A 20718-nucleotide genomic window follows, 5' to 3' on the forward strand; every position below is an offset into this window, starting at 1 on the left:
CTCCATCTCTGGCACTCACACCACATTGTCTCCATCTCTGCCACCCATGTCTCCATCTCCGGTAAGGGTTCCACCGACGGAGGTGGTGGCCATTTTCTTCTCCATCTCAGCGGCTATAGAAGGTGTTTTGAGAGGAGGTAGACTGTGGGGATGATGGTCGGGTGGCTTAGGGGCCCTGGCAGTAGTGGCGATGACCAAGCCAGTCGAGGCAAGGGCGTCGCAATGGTGCGCGGATCGATGAGGTTGGCCATGGTGGTGGCAGGCCCGGCCCTGTCAAATCATAGACCCGGAGCGAAGCTAAAAACGATGAGCCCTTTAATACAACTCTTATAATATAATAACAATTCTAATAAGTGTAATACATAAAAAACTCTTATAAAATAAGTTATACATTTTATTTAGATCTAAAATTGTTTTGAATTTTGACATTGTAGCACTTTCATTTGTATTTAACAATTGTTGTCTAACTATAGACTAACTAGGTTTAAAAGATTAGTTTCACAAATTACAGATAAAATGTGCAATTAGTTATTTTTTATTCATGTATATGCCGCAAGATACGATGTGACAAAGAATCTTTAAAAAGTTTTAGTTTTTAGATGTAACTAAACAAGCCCTAAAAAAATCGAGAATAAAGACTAGGGACAAGAGCAGTTTTGTACCTATGAAAGAACATAGGCAACCGAAGATGAAGGTCAAAATGAACACGGCCACACGGTGCAAGGGACGGAGTCACAAACGCCGCGGAACTACGGAAGGCCAGGCAGCTAAATCATGTGGACTCGTATATACATATAGCCGTATAAATAACATGCTTCCTTCTTGAGCTGAACACTATATATATTATACCTATTACCTACTAATGCATTTGGGGTAGGGCCCCCTGGCCTCAAGGGCCCGGTTCGGATGCTCTGCTCGCACCCCCCAGGGCCGGGGCTGGGTGGTGGCAGGAGTTGGTGGTAGGGAAGAGGTTATCGTTGGAGTTATAGATTGTTTTAGCTTTTCCAAATATATATAGTTTTTATTATGTACAAGTAGAGATGGCTTATATTTAGGTGCATAGTAAAGCTATGTACCAAAAAAATGTGAAAAAAGGCATATAATTGGCACGGAGAGGGGGTCTGTTATATACACCTCAGAGTGCTTTGCCATGCTGACCTGATCTTGAAGATATCAACTCAATCCCATGGAGTGGTTGCAAGCATGACTCTAAGATATATAGGAGTCACTTACTATGAACCCGGTCATTGTGTGTTGCCCGCTTGTCGTTCGTAGGCTGGATGGGTGGAATGGGAACGAAATACCACTCCAAGTCCATGCTGACTACAGAATCTTCGGCTGGGTCTGGATGCATGCACTGCCTGTGTGCGCCTTCTAATTGTCTGTTTGCTCTCCCCACTTCCCTGTCAACGCGGCCACAGATGACGACGCTCCATTTGGTTGCAACCGCGTTTTAGTTTTGTTCTAACTTCAAGAACAACGTACTATAGTAGCTGTCAAGGGTTACAGTGCATGACTAGACGACTGGCTATATTGACTTGGGAGTCCACTATAGTGTGATGTCGGTCAATATGAATGAATCAGTAAAACACATGCATGTTAGGTAAGTTCACACGAGTTTAGGGGCAGCACGGATGCTGTTGTGTCTGAACTGTGAGCTTAATTATATATATTATTCATCAGCATGGACCTATCTTTAGCTTTGCAGTAGCTTCTGGCTTCCCTTGATTAATAATACTTTTTGGCTACACGTAGAGAGATGATACAACAGACACAAGAGATAATAACAACTAGATCTACACAATGTGTAGATATGCATATATAATAACATCTACATATCAAGATAATGCAAAATATATGACTTACAGTTTGGAATATATGGAGTAGAAGTACTGCCTCCTGAGTATACAACTTTTACTAAATGGGAGGAGAGAAATCCATATTAGAAAGGGTAATACAAATATTTTCCCAGGAAAATCAACTGGAGCATAAAGGTAGTTGGAGGGTGTACTTGGGCCTTGGGGTAGGCAACACATGCAGTGGTTAAGTAGATAGCCTGTTGGAGGTTGATTTTTTTGCTCCACTGCACAAATTTATATAGAGTAGCAGAGCTTATTAGGTAGCTGCTCAAGATGCTTCAACCCTATCATCGGCCTATCCTCATACTGCTAGCCTGGAGCCTAGCTACGGACAGAGTAACAACACTCATGAGCTAGCACATGGCCACGCTGATTTGACCTTTTATTTGACCTAGGTCTTGTTTAGTTTCGAATTTTTTTCCAAAATGAACACTGTGACACTTTTGTTTATATTTGACAAATATTATCCAATTATAAACTAACTAAACTCAAAAGATTCGTCTCGCAAATTATAGACAATTTATTATTTTTATCTATATTTAATGCTCCATGTATGTGTCATAAGATTTGATGTGACGGAGTATATCTAACAAGCTAAAATAATCTTATAATTTAGAATAGACCAAGTATGAAGTATGAACATGACTAGTTGAAATGTCAGTCAAATACCAAACCTGCCTAGCTACGACGACCTTCGTTATCCACCTGCTACGCTGCTACCACCAATCTATTATAAATAGAGCTCCATCTGTAACAGAGATCATCAAAAAACCACCTCAAAAAGCCAGTTCGTCTATCCCGGAAAACAGCCCTTAATTATATTAGCTAGCCACACGGCCATGGCTTCATCAGCATTTGCCTCTCTCCTGCGCAAGCGGCTGCGAGCAGAATGGGATGCACTTCGAACCTGGGCGCGCTCCACGGCTAAGCGCCTCGCATGGCGGAGTCCCGATGAGGGCAAGGGCGGTCGCGGCGGAGACATCCATCACCATCCTACTCCTACTGCTCCTGCTTCTTCTGATGGGGCTGCTGCTACTGCTTCATCTTGATCAAGGGCACTGTAAAGGGCAGAAGAAGATGGCAGGAGATGGATGCCTGGTGATGGCTTGGTCCGGGGGGAACCAAGCACAGGAGGCAATGGTGCTGTTGCTGCATTTTGATTGTTATATTATTTATTATACAAGGGAACTAGTATTACGGTTGTGTACTAGCTACAACTACAATTCTACAAAAGCTAAATTTTTCATCGTGAAATGTACTAGCTAGGCGTCACTTTTACAAGGGGTACCGAAATTAGAATTTCTTTCTTCATTTTTAAATGACAATAATTGGGAAAACTTTTAATATTTTGTCTTTAAATATTAGACTTTCTTGGTTTAAGGATCATTGCGCTTTTTCTGACATTGGAAACCAGAAGCATTGAACTATTGTGAAACCGGTTTTTAGGCGTGGTTAGAATCTATTTATAGAGGCGATGCACATAACAGTTGCTACCACCCATGAGCATACAAAAGTCGACCGTTTGTAGAGGCAACTATGCAACCGCGTCATGATATGTTATTACCTTAGCTCATGGCTCTACTCGACAGCAATGTTTTTCTAAACGCTAAACGATAAACAGTCGGTCACCTGCCGTTTAGCCATTATTCGGGCTAAACAGTCCACTAAACGGGCTAAATGGTCAATTAAACGGACTAAACAAATGATTAAATAGAAACGATGTACCACTGTGTAGCGTTTACATGGCGTTTACATGGTCTAAATAGCCGTTTAGATGAACAGTGCTCGACAGTAAAATATCACTACCATGTTATAGCTCAAACCAACTCTGAGAGGAGAGATTCAATTGCCTAATCAATAGGATTTCATTCATTGTCTGAATCCTGGGTTTACGATCTGATGCGTGATTGGACGACATAGATGGTGTGTTCTACAGTAGTGGTGTAGTGTTTAGCACATTTAAATAGAGTAACAACTAATTTTTTTAAGTTTTAAAATATCAAACAATAATATTCTAAAGATTTATAGTTATAAACATATTTTCTTTTTTTTTAGTTTAGTTATAAATAAATTTTCAGTTTTACAGATTTGGATGAAATAATCCAAGCACGTGGGAGACACTTGCGCAAGCTCTTCTCAAAAAAAATTCACTCAACTACGAAACAGGATTATTGTCGACTATCCAGCCATTCTTGCGGCCTTCCCGGCTCACACACCTCTCCATCACCCCAATTTCGTATACAGGAACCGGCCCGTCACTTTTGCCTTGCCCAGAAATTGATCAAGGCCTGTTGCTTTTGAGCCATTTCAAAGTGATGAATGTTATTAAGGCCCATCAGTACATTGACAAAGATGGACCTGGCCCTGACCCAAAAGACACATAAGGGGCCTTGCTTCTCTAATACCAATCGTTACTATATTGCAAAGGATCTGTCAATTTTGTAGACGTCGCTATTGTGTGTTTTTCCATGTAGTTTTAGGTGTGCCACTGGCACAATTGTTGGAGGTAGATCATCACTAAGATGATATCACAGTTTATCCTTAATGGCGTAATGAGTACATCAACACACGACAATATGGAACATGCATATACATGCTCTTGCACTTGCACAATCCGAAAAAAAACCCGCAAACCATTTCCAAATGTCGTCTCATCGTCATAAAAAAGGAGTTTAGGGAAGAGCTTCTTCAAATAGAGACGAGGCGAGCACATCTAGAGATTACCTCTGTAAATGCTTAAGTAGCCTCCAGGCCAAAATCCATCTCCATTAATCATTTCTAGAGACGAAACAGTTAACAGAGGGGGGGCATTAATTATATGTTATCTGTCTATGTTAATCGATTGAAAAAGTCATACCTCTTAACATTTTCACCTCTAAAAATCACTATTAATAGAGACACTGGCGGAGCTACAACTCGGCCAACCTGGGCAATGCCCCCCTCCCCCCACCCCACTTGATCTTGAAAAATTTGTAGAGAGACTCCCTTGATAGCACAAGTCTAGGTGTCAAATGTTGCATGCGGCATTTCTCTTCTAGGTCTTAGCCTTTTGATTGGGGAAGAACTATATAGCAGCACGCAAGCCACACGCAGTCACCCGTTGTCTAGACACGGTTACATAGTTAGCTTGGAGCTCTCCTCCAGTCCAGTTATTGTGTTGTCTAGTCCTAAATCCTAATCCGATCCATCTGGTGAGCGGTAAACTAACGACCTATAGACTACTAAATTGTTTATCGCCCATGGTCTACAAGTACAAATTGTCAAAGAGAAACCCATTAGCAATCTCTAGTTCTTGCTTTCTTTAACTGAACTGAAACAAAACACAAGATGAACAACAAGAAACAGATACGGAGTTGAATTACTAAAACAAGATTTAGCGTACATCCACAAATTATATTATGACCTGAATATGGGCTTGTGCATATATCGATTCATACAGTAATAATCAAAATAGCCCCTCCCCCATTTTGCTGCGAGCTCCGCCACTAAATAGAGAGGTAAGTATTAAGAAGGTCTGCCTCTAGAAATCGATACAGTTGTATAAAAATCAATAACTTTTTAATATAGAGTTAGATGAAAACTAACTTATATCAAAATTATAGCGCCAATCTGAGTTTGTAGTTGAGAATTTTTTGTTTGAGTTTGTTTAGAGTCCCAAAATATTATTTAGGGTAATTATATTTTGAAACTTCAAACTTAAATTTTCAAACAATCATGGATATTGTCATGGTATATACCAAAGTTTAGTCCAGTATACAACAACTTTTAGTTGAATTTTTTTGTTTGAAGTTATTTATTAGAGTCTCAAATATATGTTTTAAGTTTCTTAGATCTGGAAATTAAAAAAATTAGAGTTTTCAAACCACCTTGTATGTTCACATGGTTATATTAATTAATACCAAAGCTTTAGTTTGCCCCAATCTACAAGTTCGTTGTTGATAATTTTTATTTATTCAAAGTTGTTTATTATATATCTCAAATATTTGTTTTTATTTCACATGTTTTAAGATTCAATATCTTTAGAATTTTAAACAGTTTTGGATGGACACACACCCTTTATCAATTGTAGAGCTGAACAAGACCTAAAACTTGATAGTTCCAAGTTTTTTTCATTTGAAATCATTTAGAGTTACGGAAGCTTTATAATAAAAAATAGCATATTATATAGATATTTATAAATGATTGTGTAGGTAGTATGGTGTTAGAGAAATTCTTGTTGTATGTATTGACGGCTGTGGGTTCGAACCGACACGTGTGTTTTCTCATGGCTTCGTTCGCATACATGCTGCTGCTGTGTGTAGAAGGTAGAAATATAACAAGCTCTGTTAGTCTCATCAGGGACCGGTTCGAATTAATCCTGTATTACCCAAGTGAGTCGAACAACACTAGATAGGCCGGCCGCAGTGGGTTTCCAACTGGTGACGCACATAGAACCTTAGGGCGTGTTTGCGTGTTTGGTTGCCCGCATAGCCATGTCCAGGCTCCGTGCATGCAGCTGTTGGAGCGTTTAGTTGCCTGGTTGAAGGTTGAGGCCTGTCCCATGCGATGCAAGATTCTCTCCTGAGCCAGGCTGAGTTCATATGCTTGAAATGGCCGTTTCTTCGCAGCCAGGCTCGCGCGATGCAGGAAAGCATGCAGCCAGTGCATGTCAGTGAGACAAACGATGCTTGCACACACACGAGAACCAAACGAGATGTCCCTCCATCCAAGCTCTGTGAGTGTGATAACCAAACACGGCCCTGTGCATGCTCTCAACCTAGCTCCTTAGAGCATGGCTGTTGAGGTACAGCCTGCTTCATCTGAAGTGAACCAAACATGCCCTTATTGGCTTGACCTCGTCAAACAACACCACCACTCCCTCTCGAGCTGCACTGCACTGCACTGCACTGCATCTCCGACTCCGAGAGCTCCCATGTTGTCACACAAGCAAAGCAATTAATAAACATGGTATTTGAAGAGACAAGGGTTGACATAGCAAACTCCTAAAGATGCAATAGTATACCACATGACATCGGTTATACCAGAGCGCAACCAAGTACGTTCCCGATTACCAAAGCCCTGTTTGGAGCTAGCTAAAATTATTTTAGCTACTTTTGGGTGACTAATGAAACTAAATTATTTTAGCTACTTTTAGTCAATATGTTTGGAACTTTAGCTACTAAAGTGACTAAAGTTTACTTAACTAAAATTTAGTTGGTGGAACCAAACAGGGCCCAAGTCTAGCTTTTCTGGTTTGTTACGCCACACGAGACATCAACCAACAAAACGCTCTAGTGCCACAAGTGACACGGTCGCACCACCACTCTTCCAATCAATTTAATACCATTTTTTTTAGAAAAGAGAATATATTAATATTTTAACTTGTACATCGATCAATGCATATGATTATTTCTTACGCCATGCCCTACGGAGTTTCTCTACACGAGAGATGAGGTCTTCTCATTCCCTGCACACAGATATACCATCGCCGCACAGTAAGAATAAAAGGCGGTCATCATCTCATATCATATGTCACCAAGCCTTCACCAGAAGATCACGAAGAAACTTATGTGCCTGGCATACCTCGTCGCATAATATCTACTGTATAATAAGTTAACTTATAAGTTTATATTCAGTCGCTCCAGTAAAGAAAAACTTGTTGAGTAGGATAAGAATTAATCTCGTTAAACTACAGAAACAACAATAGACTAAAGCATCGACCACTATATACTGCATGTATAAAAAAAAGATAGCTTAAAAAATTCAACATACAAGCGACAGCGAGGTGTTCACTACGGGAAACACACGATTTTCCTAGAGGATGCATGTTTGCCGAGAGCCATATGTCGGGCTCTCGACAAAACAGAAATTTGGCCAGAGGAGCTCTCGGTAAACAAAAGCTCTCGGCATACTAGTCTTTGCCGAGAGCAAGCCTCTCGGCATAGAAAAACCCTTGGTATTACTGTGTCTTTGCCGAGAGCCTAACTCTAGCTCTCGGCAAAGGCCCTGACTGGGCAACGCCATACTTCTTTGCCGAGAGCTCCGTTAGGCTCTCAGCAAAATCAGATCTTTGCCGAGAACCAGGTTCCAGGGCTCTCGGCAAACATATTTTTTTAGCCACCAAATTTTTTCTTTATGCTCCTTAGTTTGAGTTATCCAATATATTCAAGTTTGGTTTAATTTTATCATTATTTGCTATATTTTATGGGTTTTTGTTCATTTCATTAAATTTCTTGAAAAATGTAGGTTTGAACTGCGAGTGCATGAAATAACACGTTTTTTGGCATGAAATGTTGATATTCATGATACTAACCCTAATTCGAGGCCGTGTGCACGCAAATACCCTAGCACTCGCACGTTTCTTTCGCAAAACGTGACTTTGATGATGGTGGCGAACATATTTCAAATTATAGAAAATTCAAACGAGTTCAGAAAATCACGAAACTTGGTGAAGTCTCATGATATCACATGTATAGCTTGTGGTAAAATTTTGAGAAAGTTTCGTGTACGGCGTCATATACTATGTTTAGAAACCCAGACATCTCTTTTCGTGTATGGCGTCACATACTATGTTTGGAAAGATTACAAGGATGCAAATTACTGTCCAAAGTGCAACTCCTCCAGATATCTAGAGGTTGACTCTGGGGATGGCCAGAAGAAACAACTTGCGATCCCCGTCAAAGTCCTACACCACCTCCCGTTCGTTCCGAGGATCCAACGGCTATACATGAGCGAGACATATGTGAAACAGATGACATGGCATAAAGAGGGCAAACGATACAATCCTTATAAGCTGGTGCATCCGGCTGATGGTGAAGCATGGGTCCACTTTGATAAAATTCATCATGACAAAGCAGAAGAGGCTCGTAATGTGCGTGTTGCGCTGGCAACAGATGGGTTCAATCCCTATGGATTGATGGCTTCCCCATACTCATGTTGGCCTGTGTTCGTTATCCCACTCAATCTCCCCCCCCCCCCCCCCCGGTGTCGCCTTCCGACGTGAGCACATATTCTTGTCGTTGATAATTCCTGGGCACCCAGGGAAACATATGGGTGTGTTCATGGAGCCTGTGATTGATGAATTAATCAGTGCTTGGAACGAAGGGGTATGGACATATGATCGGGCTACACAGAAGTCCTTCAAAATGCATGTTTGGTACCAGTACTCCATACATGACTTCCTAGCGTACGGGATATTCTGTGGATGGTGTGTCCACGGTAAATTCCCATGTCCATTATGCAAGGATCGTGTGAAGTTCATCTGGCTCAAGAAGGGTGGCAAGTATTCGTCTTTTGACCAACGCCGTCAATCCCTATTGACCATCCATTTCGGCATGACATTAAGAACTTTAGGAAAGGTGTCATTGTGACAGATCCTCAACCACATATGTTCACTGCTGCTGAGGTTTATGATCAGATAGAGGCTCTCGTGCCTGATGAGGAAGGAGTTCATCGTTTCAAAGGGTATAATGAGCATCATATGTGGACTCATAAGTCGGGCTTGACGAGGCTCCCCTATTATAAGGATCTTCTTATGCCACATTACATTGATGTAATGCACACTGAAAAGAATGTCGCCGAGGCACTGTGGGCAACCCTGATGGAAACAGAAAAGTCAAAGGACAACCCTAAGGCTAGAGTGGACCTGGCAACATTATGCGATAGGCCAACTCAAGAGATGCGGCCTCCTGCAAACGGAAAGAATTGGAAACGACCTAAGGCTGATTACGTCTTGACCGCCAAACAAAGGAGGGAAGTCCTTCAATGGATTCAGACGCTAATGTTCCCTGATGGGTATGCAGCGAATGTGAGGAGGGGATTGAACTTAACTACTCTACAAGTCAACGGGATGAAGAGTCATGACTTTCACGTATGGATTGAGCGGCTTCTTCCGCCGATGGTTCGAGGCTTTGTCCCTGAGGGTGTATGGATAGTGTTGGCAGAGTTGAGCTTCTTCTTCCGACAGCTTTGTGCCAAGGAAATATCTCGGACCGTGATTAAAGACTTAGAAAAAGCGGCACTTGTCTTGCTTTGTAAGCTAGAGAAGATCTTTCAACCCAGCTTCTTCAATCTGATGCAACATTTGATATTGCACCTTCCGTATGAGGCACGAATGGGGGGGCCTGTGCAGGGCCATTGGTGCTATACAGTCGAGCGAACACTCAAGTCTGTTCGCAAAAAATGCAGAAACAAAGGCAAAATTGAGGCTTCCATTGCAAGTGCATTCGTTTTGGAGGAGGTTTTAAACTTCACAACATTGTACTATTCTGAGATGCTTCCAAGTGTGCATAATCCAACCCCTCGTTACAATGAAGACAAAAATGAATTGACCCTAAGCCTTTTCAGAGGGCAACTCGGAAGGGCAAGTGCACCAACCACAAAGAAATTGACGATGAAAGACTGGCGTTGTATCATGCTATATGTCTTGACCAACCTTGACGAGGTGGACCCGTACATTGGGTAAGTTCTTACAGACTAATTTCAATAATCCCTTAGTATTCTCCTTCTAACCTCGATTCTCGTTATAGGGAATTTCTTCATCAGTACTGGCATCAAGCAAGGGACCCTACCGGGCAAGAATTAGATACCCTTCTCTCAAAGGGTGCAGGGCCAGGAAGCCCTGATTTCATTGGTTGGTTCAAAACCAAGGTACTGTCGAAAATACCTCTTTTTATTCTAAGTACCTCGTATGTTCAACTAATAGAGCGATCTATCCTGCTTGAACTTGCAGTCCCGCACCGATGCGTCTATGAGTGATGAGCTCAGACAGGTTGCCGGTGGCCTAGCCTTTAAGGTTAAGTCATATACCAGTTATGATGTCAATGGGTATCAATTTCACACATCAACATATGAGCAGAGTCGGCCCAATCGAAGAACCACAAATAGTGGAGTTTTGACGCCTGGCACTGATGGCCTAGACTATTATGGAAGAGTTGAAGAAATGTTTGAAATTTCATTCTATGGTCGCACAAATCTTCGTGCTATCATATTCAAATGCCATTGGTTTGATCCTACAGTAACGAGAAAGACCCCTCATCTCGGCCTTGTCGAAATTCGACAGGATTCTGCCTATCTAGGAGAAGATGTGTATATTGTGGCATCACAGGCCACACAGGTTTATTATCTATCCTATGCTTGCCAAACCAATGATGATCTCAAGGGTTGGTACATTGTGCACAAGGTATCGCCACACGGCCGACTACCTATACCAAACGATGAAGATTACAACTTCAACCCAAACACGTATGAAGGAGAGTTCTTTCAAGAAGAGGAGCTAGAAGGGAGGTTGGTGATAGACTTAACTGAAGCGATAGGAATGGATGTGGTTATGGTTGATGATGATGATGCGGGTGATGAGGTGCGAAACGCAAAGGACTTACAAATGCTCGATCGATTACGTGAAGGCAATGACAACGACGACACTTCTCCTTCGGATAATGATGATTACTTCGATAATGTTGATAGTGATAATGAGAGTTATGATGGTACATGTAAAACTTTCTAATTTTGTTGTACATGCAAATACTTTATAATTTTGTAATACATGTCATACTTTATTTATTATGAATGTATATCTAATTGCTTCTTTATTCCTTTGAACTGCAGGTCATTGAACAAAGATGGTGGGTGGCCGTCAGAGGAGCGTGGCGTCGCTCTTCCGGAGGACGCGTCCTGTAGTTGAAGAGGAGGTTCTAGAGCCATCTCAGAGGAGGCGTGGACGCAGGAGCCGCCAGCCGGTGCCGCCTCCTCCTGTGACGCCTCTTGTAGAGGAGGAGGAGGACGAGGTGGAGGAGGAGGCAGGTGGCGAGAGGGTCTAGGAGGAGGAGGAGGAGGAGCAGGAGGAGGAGGAGGAGGAGGAGGAGGAGGAGGCAGGGGCCGAGGGTAGGACTGGAGGTAGCACTTCCTCGACTACGTCGAGTGTCTACTTGCGAGGACCCGCGTCCCTCCCTCAGCCACCACACCTAGCCCTACGTGCTGTGATTCGTCCCGAGGGGACTAAGTAAGTTACTTACATACTATTACTACTTCCTATGGTATGTTGATCATGGAGATATAAACTTAAATGTTTTCTTAATGACTTTTGCAGGAACTGGACTATTGTGTTAGGGACACGTGGTGGCACTCGCCATGTCAACAACATCCTAGGTCTCTTGTGCAGGGAACACTTCCCTAGAATTGTCAGGTTCGCGGGGAAGGAGGAGCCGGCCTACACGTTTGCTCACTATGCGACCGCCACTGACACGCAAGAAGGCAATGTGGCCAATAAGGTTATCAAGGAGTTCTGGGTAAGTCTTCCTCGCACTACAAGTCTGAATACACTGCATCTTTGGTCTATCATTGCAATAATGCCGTGTCTATAAGCAGCGCCACTTCAAAGTCGAGGATGGAATTGACCAGGACTATGCGGACACCGTGGTTGCCGCGTCTGCAAGGACGCGCGTCAGTGAGATGCACTACGACGTGCGCGTCCAGACCGTCATCAACTACTATGCGACGAGGCTTGGACAGAGGAAGACCAAGGCGGAGGCAAGGGAAATAGATTTGACCCGTGAGCAGTACATGGATGAAGAGGTAGATTCTCATATTGATTCCTTAGCCTTTTATCAGTGCATTGTTTCATATTCTTATATGTATCATACTTGATCTGAAGATGAGGGCCTGGTGGTGCGCCAACTATCCTGACGCATGGGAAGCGATGGTGGACAAGTGGCTAGACCCCGTGTTTCGTGAGGCGCACAAGGCGGCCCAGGAAAGGCGTCGACGGATGCCTGGTGTAGCACACCATCAGGGGAACCGCAGCCTCTCTGGATACGCACAAGCATGGGTACGTGGTAATGTTTCAATTCATTCAATTATGCCTCATTTGTAACCCTGTTGTTGTCTTTCTCGCAGTCGGCGGCACACGTGGGACAGCCTTGCTCCTTGTTCGCGGCGTATGGCATGTCCCACAAGGGCCCGGCGTCGTCTGACGTCAACGCGGGCGTCTATGACAAGGTCACCGTCTACGTGCAGGCAGCAAGGCAGGTCCATGGCCCGGACTACGATCCATCCACCGATGACATTGATGGAGACCTTGTCATGAGGATAGGAGGCGGCAAGAAGCATGGACGCTACTGGATTGGCAACAGCGTCATCGACAGGTCGACTACTCCCACCCTCTCCCAGATCCGAGCATCGACCACGAGCGTGAGCAACCGCCCACCCATACGCCCACGGCCGGAGCCGGCATAGCACCGGGTCGACGCACTCCAGGTTGTTCATCATTTTTCAATAGTTCTACTTCGCATTGCTTTTGTTACCTTTGCATTACTGACACTTGATTTAAAATGTTGTAGGCTGAGCTCGAAGCATCAAGGGCCGAGCAGCAGAGGATGGCCGAGCGGTTGGTGGCTCAAGAGCGCCAGCGAGAGGCCGACCAGCTTGCCCATCAGCAGCAGATGGCAGAAATGATAGCGTTCTTGCAGTCGGTTGGGGCCCAGACGGGTGTAGCCCTACCAGCTACGCTACTGGCTCCACGTCAACCCCCGCATGTATTTACTACTCCTATTAATACTCCTGTGAGAAAACTCAAAGACACAAGTAAGTCCTAAACTAGTTATTGCCATCATCTTGTCTAATAAACTATGTTCTCCTTTGTCCAGCCTCCGTCGGCGGGTTCGAACGTGGCACCTGTCATTTCTCCAACACCTGGGATCTCGCCAACACCTCCAGATGGTGGCTCTCCTGCGGTACGCGGCCTAGGTGTCCCTCATATCAATTGGGAGCCTTCACAGTGATGCACTTATTTGGTTTAAACATGTGAACTTTGTGGATTGTGTATTGAACATGTTGGACTTAGTTTGGATGTATGTGAACTGAGTTTGGAGTATTTGAACTTGTTATGATGGACAAAGTGATGGAAATGATAATTTATGTGGATTATGTGGTATATATTGTTATCGATGTCGAATATGTGATTTTTTTTGAAATATATGTGTCATATGATCAGATCAGTGAAAATTGGATAAAAAACAGAGAAATAAAAAACCTGAAAAATGGTGCCTTTGCCGAGAGTCCTCTCGGCGACCATGGCAGGTTTCCCAAGAGCCAGAGGAAGGGCTCTCGGCAAAGAAACCATCAGCATGGCCAGAATGCCCAGCTTTGCCGAGAGCCCTTCCCTGGCTCTCGGCAAAGACTGTTATCTCTTTGCCGAGAGCTGCCAGGGACTCTCGGCAAAGACTATTTCCAAAAAAAAAATTCTTTGCCGAGAGCCCTCATAGCAGCTCTCGGCAAAGTTTTCGTCAGCCTGCCGACACCGTAACGGCTACTTTTCTTTGCCGAGAGCCAGATGAATAGCTCTCGGCAAAGTCCTCTTTGCCGATTGAAGATGTGCCGATAGGCCTTTGCCGAGAGCAAGACTGTCTTTGCCGAGCGTCTGAGGCTCTCGACAAAGCCTCTGTATGCAGTAGTGGTTGCATTGTGACGTGACTGTGACGGCGCACATCTCGGCAACCCGATGAATATTCATATGTATACCCAGTCATCACAGGATCGACAAGGTTTTGAGAGAACCGGCCATCAGAGAGAGAGTGAGATGACACACGCACAAGCTTGACCTGACTTATTCCTGCACCAGCTGGTTCTCGATCTGTGTCTGAATCTGAATGCTCGTGTGCAATTTACCGATGGTTTTCAACTGGTGATCACGCACACAAGCTTGACTTACCTCGTCGTACGCTCCAAGCATATACACCACACCGATGCATGGATTAATTATAAGTAGGGCGCGCCATCGCATGCTCCTCCAAGCATCCATTCATCAGCACAAGATCGAGGACGACAGAGCCTGAAAGATCGACAACGACGACCAACAGTGATATATAGACATCTCTGAGGCCCGAGAGCTCAAAGCTACTAGCCCTTCATCGTCTCCACCTTAGCAGTGAGCAGTACTTGATCGAGCACTACAAGCAAGCAAGAGCTGCTAGCCATGGCGCTGGCGTTGCGTAGCTGTAGCTCCCTCCCGCTCCATCTCATCCTGCGACACGCGTCGTCCCACCTGGGCGCGCTCAACCACCGCCGGCCGCCTTCCGCCCGCCTGCTGCAGTGGAGCGCGGCCGCCGCTTCTTCGTACAAAGAAGCAGCAGCAGGGAACGACGACGGCATCATTGCTGCCGCCGCGACGTGTGCGCCGGTGGAGGTGGACGCGGCTGCGGCGGCGGCGGCCGAGCAGCTGGCGGAAAAGGCGGCGAGGAGAGGTGCTCTTCCTGGTTATCCTCACGAAGACGAAGGGCGGCCAAGCCATCGCAAGGATGGCAACAACAGGGACATGCTGTCGTCGAATCCGTCGCCACCTGGTCCGCCAGTGCAAGGCTCCGGCGGCAATGGTGGAGCCCACAATTGAACTGTATCTAATGGTTGCTTGAAGCACACGAGTATCTATGTATATAGGAGTAAGGATGAAAACGGTCAGAAACGGTCGAAAAACTCCTAAATTGTTTTCTATTTTTACATTTGAAATACGAAAACGAAAACGAAACGGTAAAGTCGGACGCGAAAACAAACGCGAACTTACGAAATATCAAGAATTTCGAAAACGAACCAATTCGAGCGGATTTATGTCGAACACGGTCGATATACGAAAACTCAATACGAAATACCGATGTGTAGTACTAAGTGCATAACTAAGTATATACACGATCAAGTTTAAGTGCATATAATAATTAAAAAGTGCATGATTCTTGGTCTTAGGTATTTAATACAATAGCCCACACATAAATAAGAACAAGTAATTAATAGCTATCAGGAACATAGCTAGCCACTAGTAGAAAGAACACAGATGCATGGTGAGTACTCTGTAATTGGGTTGTGTGACCGTGCAGTTGACTAAATTCGGTTTAAACCAAATTTTGAATTCAAAATATTTCAAATTAAAAGTAGAAAAGTAGAAAACGGTCGAAAAATATCTAAACCGTTTTCTACTTTTACATTTAAAATACGAAACATCTAAAATACGAAAACGAAAACGGTAAAGTCGGACAAGAAAATACGAATTCGATCGGATCCAATATAGAAAGCGGTTCGGTTCGATTCGGGATATTTCCGTTCCGTTTTCATCCTTATATAGGAGTATATATTTAGAAGGGAAAGTCACTCTTGACCCTGTGTTCTCGACCTAGCTACCTCTGTTATGATCATGCAAGTAATAATGTGAAAAAATGCTATGATATGATACCTTATCAAAAGTTCGATCAGATTTGAAATATGGTGCAAAATCTTTCAAGTAACTAACAGGAACTTTGATTAATTTCCTGAATTGTCGTCGTTGGGGAGAAATTGATGAACAGAAAAGAAATAGATTGCTTATAAGTCGACCGCATAGAGCATAGTTGTACATATTTGTGTTAGGGGTCATAATACACGGGATTTATAGATCGAGAACATTTCCTTTATTTAATCAAGAATAAAAGTGTACATCTGGATTCCCTAAACAATATTTAATGCAAATATGAAAACGAAAATGGGAATAGGGTAGACCATAGGTTCGCGCAGGAGTCGTGGACGCGCTGGTGTTCACTGTGGCGTCATTCGCTGGCGGCGTCATCGCGTCGGGGAGATCCTGGTGACGGCGCGTAGATCTGGTGGTGTTGCCGGCGTCGGTGGTGCTTTCTGTTGCTGGCAGCGTGCCCTTCTTGGATCGGATTAGGGTTAGAATATCGATGGGGTGTTTGGCTGCGCGGTGAACCTCGTATCTCGAGCCACAGCTCCCCACTTTCCTTTTATAGCACTGTGCGACGGGGACCCACCAACCATGTAGGGTTGGGCATCCTCGATCAGGGCGCGGGAACAAGGTCCAAAAAAGTCTTTGGGCCTATTTGGAAAAGAAGATCAACTAACAATTCAAAAAAACTTTCTTCACTAGCAGTTCTTCACCTCAAATAGACAAAGTGCGTGTCGAATGTGTGTGAATAATGTTTTTTATGTCAGACCTAGGCTAATAATATAGCCATCAGTTATCTGAAGTATTGGTTTTCAAAACCAGCAAGCATTATTATCAGTGAACAAGTCATCTATTCGTTTTGCTTTGATTCTTGTATATTCTTGGTGCTAAGTCTTTTTATGCAATGCCCTAGCTATGACCATGCTGATTCTCGCCCATAATTTTTGTTTTCTTTTCATCTCAATTTTGCTACTAAAAGGTTGCCACATTAGTGCAGGACCTAGATCACTACCGAATTCAGCTTCTATGTCGAGTGTTTGGGACACTCTAGAAAGCCCATATTACATCGACAAAGGCTTGATCGAGTGCCACACTCAGCAAAGAGCCATCAGTAAAGAGCTCTTTACAACTAGCAACCTCTCTCTTGCACACTACCTCGAACCACTACACTACACACTCACATGTGTTAAGTCATTTTGGTTCCCCACATATTATACTAAACTGAGTGTAAATTGTTTGTTTGAGGTCCTAAACGAATTCAAATCAAAAAGTTGTCAACTAAAAAATTTCATAACTTTTCGAGATCTACACTTTACGTTTATAAATTTCTCCATCCAAGGTCATTTAAAAAATTCAAATTTTCAAATTCAAACACAGTTTTGCATGATAAGATGGATTCAGATGAAAAGGTTACCAACCACAAAGTTTAATAACTTTTCAAGATCTACAAAGTTTATTTTAGTTGTTTTTCCATCCGAGAATATTTTAAAAAATCAAATTTTCAAATTTTCAAATTCAAATGCAGTTTTGCATGACAAGATGGATTCAAATGAAAAAGTTTCCTATTACAAAATTCTATAACTTCTTAAGATCTACAACGTTTATTTAGTTATTTAGTCATATGTTTATCCGACATTTTGGTTATAACATTGTTTACAAATCTTATATCTCTCTTGTAGTTTCATATATGCACTAACCGTCCAAGCATATTTTGACATTTTGTTGGTTCTCTTCTCGTAATAATTAAAGTAATCGATAGTGTTGAACTGCTATCCAAATACTCAAAAGACAAGTACGTATACCGAACTACCGGTAATTGCCGCGGAGCACGAATTACGTACTGACAAAAATGAACCAAGCTAAGCAAGTCAGTACGACTGTTTCGAAGTATGTGACTATACGGGACACATCATGACCGAGTAAAAATATTACCTATAGTCAAATCCAACACTGGGTCACACTAACCACAGATTCTGAATTTGACACACGCCGGATGCAGACGAATTCAGGCAGAATCTTGAATTGACCTCGTAGTCGTACAGGACCACTCGTCTATTCTCCCGTCTGAACGCACGTGCCATCGGCCGACTATAAATAGCCATGGCAGCTTCATGCAAACCATCCACCACCACCACCGGCCACCACCCACAAAATACGCAAGACGGAAGGGCATCCCGAGCTCAGCTCAGCACAGACGATCGAGACAGCTCCAGCAATCTGTGCCATGGCGTCGTCGTCGTCCCTATCCCTTCCGCTCCAGCTCCCGCGAAGTGCGCCGTCGTCGGCTCGCCTTGGGCAGGGTACACCGGGCTACCGGCCTTCGCCTTCCGCCGGCGGCCGCCTGCCGACGACGACGACGAAAGGCCTGCGGTTCGTCGCGGCCACTTCGTCGTACCAGCACGAAGCAGCAGGGCACGGCGACAGCGGCATCGTCGTTGCGACCGGCGCGCTGCATCTGGTGGCCGCCGGCGACGACGGCGATGAGCTGCTGCGGGGGGCGGCAGTGAGGGTGCGCGGTGGTGCACCTCGTTCACCCAAGGGACGCCCCGGCACGCCGAGGGAAGGCAGCGGCGGGGCCGGCGGCAAGGTTAATGCGGCGCCGCCGACGTTGCTTCGTCTCCCTAAGGAAGGAGCCGGCGGCCAAGGCGGAAGCATCCATTAACGACGATGAGCGATGCAATCAACAAACTGATGATGGTCTAATCATATATACTACCGTACCTAAGTATAGCACTGTAGTTACCGTTACCACCAGGATTATTGTAATAAAATTTCAAGGGCCGGCTACTAGTTACACTCTCTCTCATGCATGTATGCATGACCTGAAATTCGGAGACAAACGTCCCCACAAATTCATTCGAATAGAATCGTGTAAAATGGTTCAGTAAAATGCTTAGTCTAACACTTCAACTACTATATGTTGTTACGCGCCTTCATCAAGCTTGATTTATGTGTAGAAACTCAAAACATCCTGTTTGCTTCAGCCTTGCGCTAGCTCAACTAGTACTTGTGCAATCCTACTGTCTTATCATCTTTAAAACTATAATGACGTGGATCCTCCATGCTTTATGTGGAGTGGCGGCACTCGGCCGGTGTGTAGAGGACGAGAAGACGTCCATTATATATTTTGTGAAGAAATGTAACTCTACACAGTGAACGCCGCCTACAATACTACACTAATTTAAATCTATATATCAACACCAAACCAGAAACCCATCATCGCCGGTTTTTCGCTCGTCAATAGTAAAAATAGAGTTCATTACCGTTATATTATTAAGTGAATACAAAATTTTTAAATATATATTGGTCGTCCCATGCCATGTAATTCATATGCCCCTGACCATGTGTGCCATTGTCAAGCATGGAGAAGGAGGGTGGGCCGCCTTGCTGCCTAGAGATTCGCAGCCATCGCAAGGTGAGGAAGAGGCGAGGTGAGGCCGGAGAGGCGTGTGGGGTAGAAAGATAGGGTTGTGGTGGGGCTCCGGGTGGTGAAAACCAAATTGGTTTTTATCGTCAGCTCAGGCCATATGATCTGATATAGTGAAAACCATTTCTACCTTTGGATATATTTCATACGGTAAGAGATTATCACCATCGTAGTAGTAGTAGTAGTAGTGCGTGCTAGATGACATATAGCGAGACAGGTGGCAAGTGGTTAGCTTATAGTAGCTTACAACACTTGTACAAGGCCACACGTTTTGATCATCTTGGTTGGCAGTCGACTTCTTTTTGCTTGCTGGCCCAACACCATGTTTAGTGACCAGATCGAAGCATATTTTTTATGGAGGTTCAACATAGAAAAGAGGTTGGCAACCAATACCATAAGATGCATAATGTGTCTTAGGAGTGTACTTTACCTTCGTAAACTTGAGCTCTTTATTAATTACTAATTCCCTACATTTATGTTTTTCCTTGATTATGTGATATTTATTTTAAGGCGTCGCTAGCTAGCCGGTAGAGTTATTTGCTGATAGAATTTATAAAATTCTTTGTGGATCTAAATTAAAGCACATGGGATAAACATAAGTTCGCATCACGTACGCTAGACTAGTATATTGTCTTTAGTGTGGTTTGAATTACTGAGCTCTATAGAATTCTTGCTTGAATTAGCGTCACTCACATTCCTTTCCGAGTTGTGCGAAATCCAGTTTAATTTTCAGCCACCACCAACGGCGCGCGGGTCACACTCTTGAGTCTTGACCGGGTAAAAACATGTCAGTCCAAGACCTCTATACACACTAGCTTCGAAGGACTTGTTTAGATCCAAAATTATTTTGGATCTGACACTATATCACTTTCGTTTATCGTATTTGATAATTATTATTTAATTATAAACTAACTAGATTTAAAAGATTCATCTTAAAATTACAGATAAAATATATAATTAATTATTTTTTATTTATATTTAATGTTCTATAGCATCAAGATTTAACGTGACAGAAAATCTTGAAACTGAACGAGGCCTGGTAAAAAAACGCGCACAGTGTTGACTCCTGGGTGTGTCAGTGTCTCGTTTGACAAAAATGCCTGCGCATGCAACAGCACTTTAATTTGCATGGTGATTAAAGGACTGTGTTTGAATGAAGACTGCTTGATCCTCCCGGCTTCTCTCTCCGTTGGCCTAATCGCTCACGTTGAGTGTCGTCCGTCGACGCATGACCAGAGAGTTGAGTTTAATAC

The sequence above is a fragment of the Sorghum bicolor genome, chromosome 7 (assembly GCF_000003195.3).
Source record: "Sorghum bicolor cultivar BTx623 chromosome 7, Sorghum_bicolor_NCBIv3, whole genome shotgun sequence".
Lineage (NCBI taxonomy): Eukaryota > Viridiplantae > Streptophyta > Magnoliopsida > Poales > Poaceae > Sorghum > Sorghum bicolor.